This window comes from Mauremys mutica, chromosome 6, assembly GCF_020497125.1.
Source record: "Mauremys mutica isolate MM-2020 ecotype Southern chromosome 6, ASM2049712v1, whole genome shotgun sequence".
In the NCBI taxonomy this organism is placed as follows: Eukaryota; Metazoa; Chordata; order Testudines; family Geoemydidae; genus Mauremys; species Mauremys mutica.
This window is the reverse complement of record NC_059077.1, coordinates 70,136,547-70,149,294: the sequence shown is the minus strand read 5'-3', so window position 1 is coordinate 70,149,294 and position 12,748 is coordinate 70,136,547. Positions and strand designations below refer to the sequence as shown.

Below are 12,748 nucleotides of genomic sequence, written 5' to 3'. Positions count from 1 at the left end.
TTAAAACGAAACATTGCTACTGGTATGGAAAACAGCTTTAGTGAACAATCGCGGTGGTGGAAAATTTCGATTGCCAGCATTTATGGTTGCCTCACTCAGTACAAATCTGAGGTAGACCTAAGCATATACATATGGGGTAGAAATAAGGATATGCCTTGGGAATGGAGAGGAATGAGGATGTATTGGCCTTTGGCAAGTTTCCTTTAAAAAAAGTCTCTTTTAACGCGGGCGATGGATGGAGGCTGTGTCTTGGCAAGTTAATGTCTGTAGAAGAAAGGTTATCCCTTTTCCTCTCTTCATGCACCTGTATAAAATAAATCAAATATTTAAAATGTGCTTGTGTAGGTGTTTTTATTGGGGATTTTTTATTGGCACTACATTCACTTTTAAGGATTTAAATACAAATTTTCTCATTGCATGTAAATACAAAATTTCAAGCACAATGTTCAGACTATTATAATTCTGTTAGTTTATTCTTGGCATATATTTTTCTTTCAAGAGCTGTTATATCTACTTATTTGTATAAGAATACTATGTACTGAACAGTTATATTTTACATATATTTACATATCTTCTAGTCAATTTGCTTTATGTGTAGGACGTTCATTGCTCTAGGATTTGAGCACTGGAACAGTTCTCAGAATTAGAAAGTCTTAACAATTCACTTACCCTCATCCTTTAAAACTTTTTCATTTAAGAAAATCGATGAGCAAATCCTTTCATGTATCTCGTCTCCTGGAGCACTTCTTCCTTGCCTTTTTTGCGTCAGGAATCAGTAATACTTCTCTCGTCACTGCTTCATCCTCAGTCCGGATTACAAACACAGTACTGTACATAAATACTGTATATGGGGTAAGGGCTTTTTCAGCTCTTCACTTTCGTTATCTTCTTGTTTGTATATGTCGGGGGGGGGGAATATCCACTTGGAAACTCGCCATGCTCTCACCCTATCCCCTACCCATTGCACATGCTCATCCTTGTTCGGTATAGCAAGGGACTGGAGAGGAAGGGTGGGTGGAATCAAGTGAGTCCATCTGGAGAGATCCAGTCCGGGATTTCACTCCACCCGCAGAGAAGCTGCCTTCCTTTGACAGAGGAGTTGGGACTCGGAGACTAGCAGTGGGAAGAGAGGCAGGGCACAAGGAGAGAGGTTGCTCTGAACTCCTCTACAAACACAGTTCAATGACCAGGAGCTTTGGGCTAAAGCAACCGCGCTTTCCTGCCGTGGCGAACAGAGTGCCGCCTGCCTAGGAGTTTTCCTGAAGCAGCCTCTACACCTGGCGCACTTTTGGTAGAAAGGGAGCAGAACAAGACCCTGAAATGACTTATTTCCTAAGATTCGACTGAAGGGGACTTCCTGGAGTGGGATCCTAGTGGAATTTGGGTTTGGAGAGGAGTTGCTAAACCTTTTTTCCTCTTCCCCCTTTTGTCTCCCGTCATTGGAAATGAGCAAATTGCATTTGCATTCCAGAAAGTAGCAATATTAAACATCCCATCCCCCAAAGAAGCACACATGTAGTAATGACAAAGGATTGCAAAGGAGAGAGTGGATCCAGTTTCCCAGAGAGATCCCCTTAAATGGATTACTAAATGGGACACTACATCAGCTAGTTCTGTCCTCTAGCTGCCTAGATACATGCACCGAAAAGGTACAGTACTCCCCTCTCCATATCTATATCTAATCCTTTGGGTTGCTTGCAAAGGAAGGCTCCTCCTGGTTTGCACTGGCGGGTCCGGGAGGAGCGTGTTCGGTGTGTGGTTAAGGTTGGCTGCTGGTTTCTAGCTCGGCAGCGCTTCGGGAAGGCGGGGGAGAGCCGCCTGCCCTAGCACACGTTGTGCGGCTGCCCCTGCCCGGTCAGTTTGCGGCTTGGGCTGCCTTTTTTATCAGTCTGGCTGCTCAGCCCGCTGGCAAACAGGGGCGTCCCTCCCGGGCTGGGCGCTAGCGGGGCTGAAGGCGTTTGTCCTCGCGCCTCGCTCAGCCCCGCTTGGTCGCAGCGGACGCGGAGCCGGGCTGCTTTGCCCCGCCGCTGGGCGTGCGCGCTGCCTGCGGTGCGGGGCGCCCCGGGCCGTGTGAGATCCGGAGCGGGCTCTGGGGCTCCCAGCCCCCGCCTGTAGCTGCTCAGCCCGGGACTGCAGAGCGTCACGGGGGAGCTGGCGAGTCTTTGTTACGGGGACAATGTGGGTCCCTTGCACGTGCGTAATCCCTGGGCGCTGCTCTTTAACCCGGGTATTGACGCGGTTGTTGTTGACAGGGGCGCTGGGTGTGGAACAAAGGAGCCTCCTGCCGGCGGGGAGCCCCACACGCTCTGCCCCGTGCCCATGCCGGGCCTGGGTGTGGATGTGCGCGGCTGCCTGGCTGGCTTTGTTCGCTAGCATGGGGCTGGCGCTCCGGGCTGAAACCCCCCTCCCAGCCGCGGGCTCCTGTCATTGCTTTGCCAGCAGGGAGCGGGGGAGGCTCTGGCGCTGCCCCCCCTGCGCCCCCCACTCCTAGCTGGGGTGTGTGTATGTGTCGGGAGCCACCACGGGCTGACTCCCCGCAGCAGCAGCGCCAGTCGGCGGCTCTCGGGCAGGACTGTTCCCCGCCCCCTCTAGCCGCTGCTGTCAGCTCCTCTGGCAGCGGGGTGGGGGCGGCTCAGGCACTCCCTCCCCCACGGGCCTGCCAGCCGCACTGGAGGGGCTACGGGCTGACCCCCTCTTGCCAACTGTCCGCACTGACCCGAGCATGAGGGAGCGACCACACGGTCCTTTAGGAAACCAAAGTCCTCGCCCTTTCCTTGCCCTGCTGCTCCCCCAGTGTGTCGTCCTCCCCCCCACCCCCACCCCGACCCTTCAAACCCCGGGGAACCAGGCAACCCCATGGCAAAGTTTGTCTAAAAGGGAATAACAGGCCTGGATCGCACAATGGAGTGTTTGTTCCGAGCTCCCTCCTAAAAGTGCTGCTTGGGTGAAAAATACAAGGCGGGGGAAAGGGAAGGGGAGGCGAGGGGGGGCTCCCTGCTGTAGGGAGTAAGAAGGGAAGGAACCGTCCTGGGATGGCGATAAGCCCCCTCGCCCTCCGGGCTATTTCAGACAGAGGGTGTTAGATCTGAAGGGGCCAGAGGGCTTTCCGCCACTCTCACCACCGAAATCCCAGCCAGCAGCAGGGGGCGGAGGGGGATGATAGTGGCAGGGAGGATGCTGCTGGTGGGAGGGATTTTGTGTGTGTGTGTCTGTGTGTGCAGGAGCATGAAAAGCTCTCAGTTGAGAGTAATGTGCATTAAGTGCTCTGGCTGTGAATTTGCATGAGCGAAAGTGGGAGCCTGAGCCTGCAAATCCCCATGAGTTGTTTTCCTGCCTGCTGGTGTATTGGAAAAGTGGAGCAGAACTGAGACAGCCTGGGGGAAGGGGGAAGGTTGAGAGCTGGTGGCTGCTGCCCTCCTACAAGCAATTACAGAAGTAACAATTATTAGATAAATCAGTCTGGGTCAGGGGATTGTTGGCTCCGGGGCCAGTGAAGCCATTTGGGGCATTCTCGTGGCCCGGGAAATGTTAGTGAAAGTTTGAAAGTGTGAAAAGGCATCTGGTTTGGGCTGCACGGAGCGCTCTGTGCCAAAGATTTTTGCTTTGCTTCCAACTAGTTTTGCTTGTGATGAGAGGAGGGGAAACTGGTGCTGATGACTGACATCCAGAGGAAGGGTTAAATGTAAAAACCACAGCTTTCCCTGTTCCTTTGAAGCTAGGCTCCCAGCAGCTTTGACAAAGTTAAGGCAGTAGGGCTTTTTTTAACCATAGTCAAATAATTTCTCACGAGTGACTATTTAATGGATAGTTGTAAAATAGTAATTATTGGGTTCTTCCTACATGTCTGCTTGACCACTTGTTTAGAAGGAAATTTGTTCTTCTCTTTTTTCTTTCCAAGATAATTGCTGGTCTTTAAGTATGTTTGTAAACCTACATACTTATGCCAACGTTTATGCATTTTCAGACCTCTTTAAAATTGATGCAGAATGAAGATCATGAAGTTCATTGCAGATACAGAAATAGTGGCTTTAATTAACTTGGTTATAAATAAAAAACGCAAATTCCTAATGGGGGGATGTTTGGGTCTGTAAATACATAACAGGAGAGTTAAATCATCCCAAACACTTTCTATCTCTGGTCTACATATAGTATGGTATTAATTGAAATACACCCTGATAACTCCTGCTTAATATAAACCAGAACTAACGTTAATTATTAACCGAACCTTAAATAAAAAGGCAAAATCATGTCTCCAGCTATTATCCTGTCTTTGTAAAAAACAATTTCAATGACTGTGCGAGTTTGATTTACACATTCTTATTTACTTTGGGCCTCATCCTGCAGTCATTCCTCATGTGAGTAATCCTTACTCACAGGAGTAAATTCATTGACTTCAATAGGACTCTTCCAGTGAGTAAAAATTACTCGCAGAAGCAACGCTTCCAGGATCAGGCCCTTTATGCAGCTCTTGCCCAGATTATTTGACTGGTTTAAGATGTGCATAAATATTACCGTTTTTAGAGATTGGTTTGTGGATTTCAGAAAAAAATTGAAAAAGACAAATGACCTTGTTTTGGTTAATGGGGCTGGCCAGCATATTTTGAAGAAAAGTGGGCCATTGCCAGCAAGCCCTTCCTTACAGCGGTAGTCCCACAGGACTTTGAATGGAACTACTGGCATGAGTAATAAAATAACCCCCCAAACCACCTACAGTGCCAATATGTTTCTCTGTTTATAGTTTTCTTTAGAATATAAAACATCCCATTTTTATATTGGTAACAATTTATAAAAGACCCAAAGACAATAAGACAAAGGGAGTATTCTTCTTGTATAAAACCAAACACACCCTAAATATAAAAAATATGGGTGCAATTCTATACTCCTTGTACAGGAAAATCTTCCGCTGACTTCAATGGAAGTTTAGTCAAGGGACTGCAGGATCCAGCCTTACCTCTGTAAATGATAAACCGGTGGTTTTTTTTTTTAAGAATAATTAATTTCATGCAATACAAGATATTTGCTACATTTGCTTTTCATATAATAGGAGTCAAAGAAGATATGAAACATGAGTGAATAGTTTGAGTGAAAAGAATCATATGGTCACAGATGTTCTGCATATTCTCAATTAGTTTACATTAGAACTGTATATTTTTCTTTTGATGGCAAAATCTACTTTATCAGCTAAAGCAATACTCCTGAAGGGGGGGAATAATTGGGCACTAAAATTTACTAGGAACATGTGTATTTAACATGTCTTAACTACTTGAAGATAAAAGTAGATGGTAGCTATGGCCCCTTTTTTAATGTTTGTAAATTGAGGAGGGCAGCTATTGCAATTGGAGTCAGAAGAAATAGGTAGCAGAGGGTATTCATTGATTCATTGATTTTTTTTAAAAAGGAGCAAATTAATGACCTGTGATAAATCCAAAATAGAACTGTTTGCATTAAAAAGGAAATAGGTGATTGTGAACCTGTTTGTGTGTGTGTGTTTTTGTAAGGAAAGGGGAAATTTGTCATCTTGTTTTGAAGAGCGAGAAGAGCCATACATAAATACATCTGAAAGGAGTTCACACGGTTTACAAAGGGAAGACATAAAATGTTTTAGGATTAAATTGGCCTGAGATAACACGTGGGTTGCAACCTACTTGTTTGCAGGAACACATTGTTATTCTACCCAAACAAATGTTTTATGTATAGTACATGGCTACCATACATCATAATAAAATGCTCAAAACAAACTAGAGTAAAATCTGGAAAGTAATATTCATTCTGATATATTTTTATATATTTTGGCAAACCGTATTTAGGGAGAAAGGCTAATCATACTAAAATAGAAATATTATATTCCTAAATAGGTACAGATGCTGCTTTTACCTTTTTTTCCATGTGACCTCACTAGTAATGTCAATTCCAGAGCCGGATCTTCAAAAGCTGACTCACATGAATAATCCTTGCTCCTCTGAGTAGTTTAATTAAAGTAAAATGGGATCATGTAAGCAGGGCTTACTCTGGTGAGCAAGAGTTTGCAGGATTAAGTCCCTACACTGGAAATTGTATCCTATGGTAAGAAATGATCCATAGTCAGGGCCTGATATAGTGAGGTGTTGAGCACATCCTTGCAGTATGAAACCCTTGATGCTAATTTGGCCCTAGAGCTCTGTATCAATGGTCTGATATGAGTGAGGTCAGAGTCAGGTCCGTAATAAATTGTGCTGAACTCCATGTCTTTTATTTCCCTCTTACACCTACCAGCACACCTGGTGATTCTTAAAGCATTTTACAACCATTAACCAATTATCACCCATAGCATTACAATGAGGTGGGTAAGGAATATATGGAGATCACTTTGACAGTGAAATGTGGCCACCTCTGTTACAGAGTGGAATTGTTGTTCAGTAGTACACAACTGTTAGGATAGGAAGCAGAGAAAATTGGGTCCTGATCTGTGAACTCTTAGGCTGGTGAGTAACTTTACTTTATCTCAGTGGGGCCACACATATGCTTAAAGTCACTCGGTAGTCAATAGGCAGACCTGGGTCCAAATCCGGACCACCAGATACTTTTGAATAGACCACAAAATCTTTTTACAGTATTTACTTACTATCATCATCATTGTTATTATTTTTGTATTACTTTCTCTGGAGTCTGGACCTTGACTATATCTTGACTAAGAAATTGGGACCTTGACAACAAATAATTGATTACCCCAAGGTGTTTGCAACATTGGACAAGCAGAACTTAATTTCCAGTTGGAATTTGGTCTGGCACCAGAATTAACATCTCTCCTTATGATGCACAAATCTATTTTATCAACTAAATCAATATTCCAGATGGTGGAAATAAGTGAGCACTGAAATTTACAGTTTTTGGGGATATTTAATTATCATAAGTGGTCAAGAACTTGGTTTAGGGCTCATCCAAAGAGTGGCACTGGCAGATGTATAATGCCTCCAAGCACAAAGCTGGGATATTGATATAGCACTGAGAGGGAAGAGTGCCCCTTACTGAATTGCCATTTATTGCAGATCCTAAATTTCTTCTGAAAATCTCCAAACCACAAACTGATCTGGCCTGTTGCTTTTTAGCAATAGTGAGCTCTAAAAGGGTCAAAGCAACAGGGGAAATGAAAATAATTTTAAAAGTGAAGACGTACAGCTAATAAATCAATCGTTCAGAAAGTCATAGTTTGTTTTAAAAATATATCCATAGAAAGACTCATTATTTTTTACATTTCAGAAGCTGAAAAGCTGCTAATGGTTAATGAAGGGGCCACAGGAAATATAGAAGGGAAGAGACACATAGGAAATATCCCACTTCCTTCCCCCGCACAAAATCAGCAAATTTTTGGCTTTTGTGCACCAGATGAACAGAAATAAGGCTGCCAACCTAATGCCTTTTGAAATTTAGAGTTTGACTCAAGGCATAATTTTACAATTTGAAATAGATATCACTTTATGAAAACAACTTTAAAAAAAACAAGAACAACTAGAAAAGAACCACAACCACATTGTCCCATAATTCAACTGTGAAACCCCATGAAAGTTCAGTCTTCCATAGCCTTCCACAGTTTGGAATTATAGTTATTTATCAGCTAAAAAGAGGGGTAGGTAATGCTGTGTGTGAAACACACAGATTTTCTTGTATGAAAGGATTTTTTTCAGTTCCCAAAATATAGATGTAGTGGTTGAAACAGAGATGTAAAATGAAATAGATAAACTAGCTATTAACAGAACTGCCAGTTGCTGTATCTCAAGAGTGAAGACATATGGTAATTCATTGGCTTCATGATGACCTTTTTTTTTTTTTTAACTATTGTTAGTAATAGCTATTTCTGCTCTAAAATACTGTATATAGATACTTGGAATTCATGTTTAATATGCTGCCTTCTCCTATTTCTTTTCTGTGGTTATCAAACAAAACTGCTACTGAGGGGATTTCTGCAAAAGTATTTGTTAAATGTTCATGCCATATTGGAAATTAATAGGATTTTTGCCTGCATGAAGGAGTGCAAAATTATGCACTTAGTGGTAGGTTAAAAAGAAAGTATGTTCCAATACATAGGTGGTTTCTATATCTAATTGCCTTCAGTGGAAACCAAATGTTTATGGAAGCAGAAGGAAGTGAAGAGTGTTTTTTGTTACGGGATCTTTAGGGTAGCCTCAGACCAATGAATAGAGGGTATGTATCAGAAGTTTTCCTGGAGGGGATAGTGACTTACTTATTGATTATGCATTTTTATAAGTGTTCCAGGCCTTTCATCAATGTTGTAGTAACCACTGGCCTCCAGCAGTGAAAATGAGTGTCCTGATGCTGCTGATGAAAAGGAATGTACCTCTTATGAATCCCAAACACAATGGGGAAAACTGTATCCCAACATATTCCCGACCCCAGCAAACATTACCCCCACTTCTTTATACCCAGCCATGCAGCCTCAATTGGATGATTCCAATATTAGATATGCTTGCATTTGGCTTTGAAACATCCAGGTAGGAAATTGTCTGTATTGTTCCCTTCATCACTCTGGTGGATTATCTGTCACTTGTATGGGAGACACCCATCTTTTCAGTGTGATATAAAAAAGCATCTAAACAATGTTTTGGACTTAGGAGAACAAAAGCCCAGTTTTGTTGATGCCTATCAAAATCTACTTTTTATTGGTAGTTTGAGATGGATTCTATGCTAATTTCTCCTGCTTTCTTGAATTATGGCCTACCTAGACACTGTCGCTGGGATCTTCATCTATTAATCATGGAAGCTGCTTTCTTATTCGGTTGCCATAGTTTCAGTGTCTCAGATAGTGTTGGGGTGCCTTGGGAAAGGCTTGAGATATACTAGGACTTGCAAACCTTGCAGTTATTTTGGCAGTAGTAGAGCTCTAAAAGAATAGAAAACAGCTTCCAACGTAATTCAGTGTTGGATTAAAAGAGGCAACTCCTAGATATGTCTCTCTGGACCTTGTTATGTGAACATCCAGCTGATTTTTTAATCTCAAGATTTGCTTCTTGCTAAGTCTTGCTGGTAAAAATGTACAGTTCAGAGACTAATGGCTACTTTTATCTATTGCAAGAGCAGAAAAGGCTTTTCATTAGGACTGTTGATAAATGGTTGGGTAAATTAGGGCATTTAGGGCTTACTAAGCAGTCCAGGTAATGTTTTAGAAGTTCTTGGGCCTAGGTACATGACATCATGTTTTTGACAGAGTAAACATTTGTTTAGTTTCCATTATTAGTTTAATTTAACCTTTCCTTTTTGGGGAGGGAGGTCTTTGTTCACAGTGAGGAACATTTTACTGGCTACAGTGGCCATTTGAGTTATTCAGCAGGGAAAAAAGGAAGTAAACTTTTGGCATCCAGAACTAGTTCTCTTTCAGCACTGTGTGAGAACAAACATTTACTTTTCTTTAAGGTTGTAGTATCTGTTTTTAATTATAATATTAAAACATTTGTAGCTTTGTATAGGCAGAACTAGAAACAGATACTAGTAGCTCACCTGTAAAATGATGTCATGTTTGACAGTGAGGGGAAAAAGTGGTAGACTGGTAAACTGTTATAGTAAGAAACACTAACTATTGCTCAATATGCATTTCTCACTCTGTTTAATTATTTGTGTCTGTCATATATGATGTAAAATACTGCACAGCTTTCTTTTGGTAAGCAGATTATGGATCTGCCTGTCTTCCCATTGAAGCAAAATTTCCATTGACTTCAGCATGAGAAGGAATGAACCATTTGTTTTTAGCAGATTCTTAAATCCCATTTCTGTTCGATTTTATTTCCAGTTTCTCAAACAAGAATCAAGTGCTTCCCTCCAGTTTTAATAATACAATTTGATTCCCATATAGATAAACTTGACCAGTATTTTCCCTGTAAAATTCATATTAAGCAAGGCATCATACTAAAGGCTGTGCAGTGAGATTAAAGAAAGCTTGACTTCATTATAAATGGAACTAATCTGAAAAATTAGCCCCTTTTTACTGTAAAATGGCTAGCTTTCATTCAAGGATGAGCTTCAGAGCTTCAGTTTGGGATTTCACTACACCAGCTTATCAGTTTTCCGAAAAGATCAACAAATAATTTTAGTACATGTGCCTACTATACATAACCCTCCTTCATGAATTATATCAAATGACTGATTTCAAAGTCCAACAATTGAAAGTAAATTAGAGGGGATAACAAGGCTTTAATTGCTGTTAGCTTCTGCAGATTTCTGGGCCCAGAAATCCATATAGTGAAGTTTTGTACTTTTAAGTGACACAGAAGTTTTTCATCCTGGTGTGTGACTTTCCCTTATGCTGAAATTAGCCCCCCAAATCTTTTCCATTAAACAGAGAAAACATGTGTTAGTGTATCCATCATTGTGGTAGCTTGATGATTTAACACTTTAAATGGATATGCCCTGGTCACTTCACATTTCCCTTATGGATGGGAGTAGGTGGTTTCAAAAGCAAACTGATATTAATGAAAAAATACTTCAGCTCAAAGGCAGTAAAGACAGTTTGCACTGGTTGTGCTTTCTGCTTCCTGAACTTGTAGTACTCCATTTAGTCTCAGGTTAGACAAGGTATTGTTCATGCAGCTTTAAGGAAAGGAAGCAGCTCTTTTTTGGGGATGATAGTCGTATATAATTTGGAGTTGAAATAACCTTAATTAACAATTTTTGATTACATATTTTTGTGCCTCCAAGGCATAGTCATATCTGAAGTTATGTTACTTCAAAGTATTGTTTTAAGCAGCAAGTTAACTACAATTGTATTGTCTTTGTATGTACAGTGTGCCTAGTCCTGTTCCTATTGAAGTCAGAGGCAAAACTCCCCAGGATTGGTCCATGAGTATATTTTCAATTTAATAAAGCATATGATTGATTTGAGATTGGGCAACTGAAGAATGTGTACACATCTCTTTGTAGCGAAACTGTAATATTGTAACACTGAATCCAAGGATCTCATCAAGGAAAGACAACACACTGCATGAAGAGGATTAAAGTATATTTCCTAATAAGTACTGGATTTCAACAACATTATGCAGCATGTTCTGCCACCCTTATTCATACAGAGTAGTCTCTTACTCTGTGAGTAGTTCTAATGGGCTAAATTCTGATTTGGACTGTGGCCCTGTGCAGAAGCTTAAGAAGGAGTAATGTCTCCCCACTTCTTCTCCACAACTACATAAGAATGGCCATATTGAGTCAGACCGCTGGTCCATCTAGTCCAGTATCCTCTCTTCTGACAGCGGCCAATGCCAGGTGCTTCAGAGGAAATGAACAGAACAGGCAATCATCAAGTGATCCATCCCGTCGCCCACTCCCTGCTTCTGGTAAACAGGCTAGGGACACTCAGAGCATGGTGTTGCATTTCTGCCCACCCCGGCTTAAAGCCATTGATGGGCCTATCGTCCATGAATTTACGTAATTTTTTTTTAACTCTGTTATAGGTTTGACCGTCACTACATCCCTTGGCAAAGAGTTCTACCGGTTGACTGTTTGTTGTGTGAAGAAATACCTCCTTTTTTTTTTAAAAACCTGCTGCCTATTAATTTCATTGGATAACCCCTAATTCTTGTGTTACATGAAAAAGTACATAACATTTCCTTACTCACTTACTTCATAGAGGACAATTATCATATCCTTTCCAAGCTGAAAAGTCTCTGTCTTTTTAATCTCTCATATGAAAGCTGATTCAGTCGCTTAATCATTTTTGTTGCCCTTCTCTGTACCTTTTCCAATTCCAATATATCTTTTTTGAGATGGCTGACCAGATCTGCACACAGTGTTCAAGATGTGCACACACTATGGATTTATCTAGAGGCATTATGATATTTTCTGTCTTATATATCCCTTTCCTAATGGTTCCTAACATTCTCTTAGCTTTTTTGACTGCCACTGCACATTAAGGATGTTTTCAGAGAACTATCTATAATAACTCCAAGATCTCTTTCTTGAGTGGTAACTACTAATTTAGACTCTATCATTTTTATATATAATCAGAATTTTGTTTTTTAATGTGCATTGCTTTGCATTTATCAACATTGAATTTCATCTGCCATTTTGTTGCCCAGGCACCCTGTTTTGTTAGATCTCTTTGTAACTCTTCACAGTCTGTTTTGGACTTATCTATCTTGAGTAATTTGGGGTATGTCTTAACTACTGGCCGGATCGGCGGGCAATGATCGATCCAGTGGGGATTGATTTATCGTGTCTAGTCTAGACACGATAAATCGATCCCCGAGCGCTCTCCCGTCGACTCCTGTACTCCAGCTCTGTGAGAGGCACAGGCAGAGTTGACGGGGGGAGCGTTAGCAGTCAACTCACCCATAGTGAAGACACAATGGTAAGTCAATCTAAGTACGTCGACTTCAGCTACATTATTCACGTAGCTGAAGTTGTGTAACTTAGATCGATCCCCCCCGCAGGCCTGAGTATCATCTGCAAATTTTGCCATCTCACTGTTTACTCCCGTTCCCAGATCATTATGAATATGCTGAACAGCACTGGTCCCAGTATAGACCCCTGGGGGGACACCACTCTCCATTCTGACAACTGACCATTTATTCCTACTCTTTGTTTCCCATCTCTTAACCAGTTACTGATCCATGAAAGGTCCTTCCCTCTTATCTCATGATTGCTTACCTGGACCGTAGGTCTGGGCAGCATCAGTAAATGGGTGCTATGCACCCACTGCTTCCCTCCTAGAGAAGAGGGATGGGGAGAGTAGTTGGAGCCTTGGCTTTGCTTCCCCAGTGTTCTGGTACAA

The 12,748-nt window shown here is 41.8% G+C and overlaps 1 protein-coding gene across 10 annotated transcripts in view; it reads left to right on the top strand.

The window, feature by feature from the left end:
• The window catches only part of SEMA6A (semaphorin 6A), a 205,521-nt gene that overhangs the window by 72,857 nt on the left and 119,916 nt on the right, over positions 1–12,748 (top strand). The window contains exon 1 of one of the 10 annotated variants that reach the window (XM_045020628.1): positions 1,525–1,649. The exons of 8 other annotated variants lie outside the window; for them this stretch is intronic. The gene's annotated coding sequence lies outside the window, so the exon portion shown is untranslated. Of the gene's footprint in view, positions 1–1,524; positions 1,650–2,069; positions 2,194–12,748 lie in introns of those variants that run through there. One more of the 10 variants, XM_045020637.1, reaches the window with a different exon arrangement.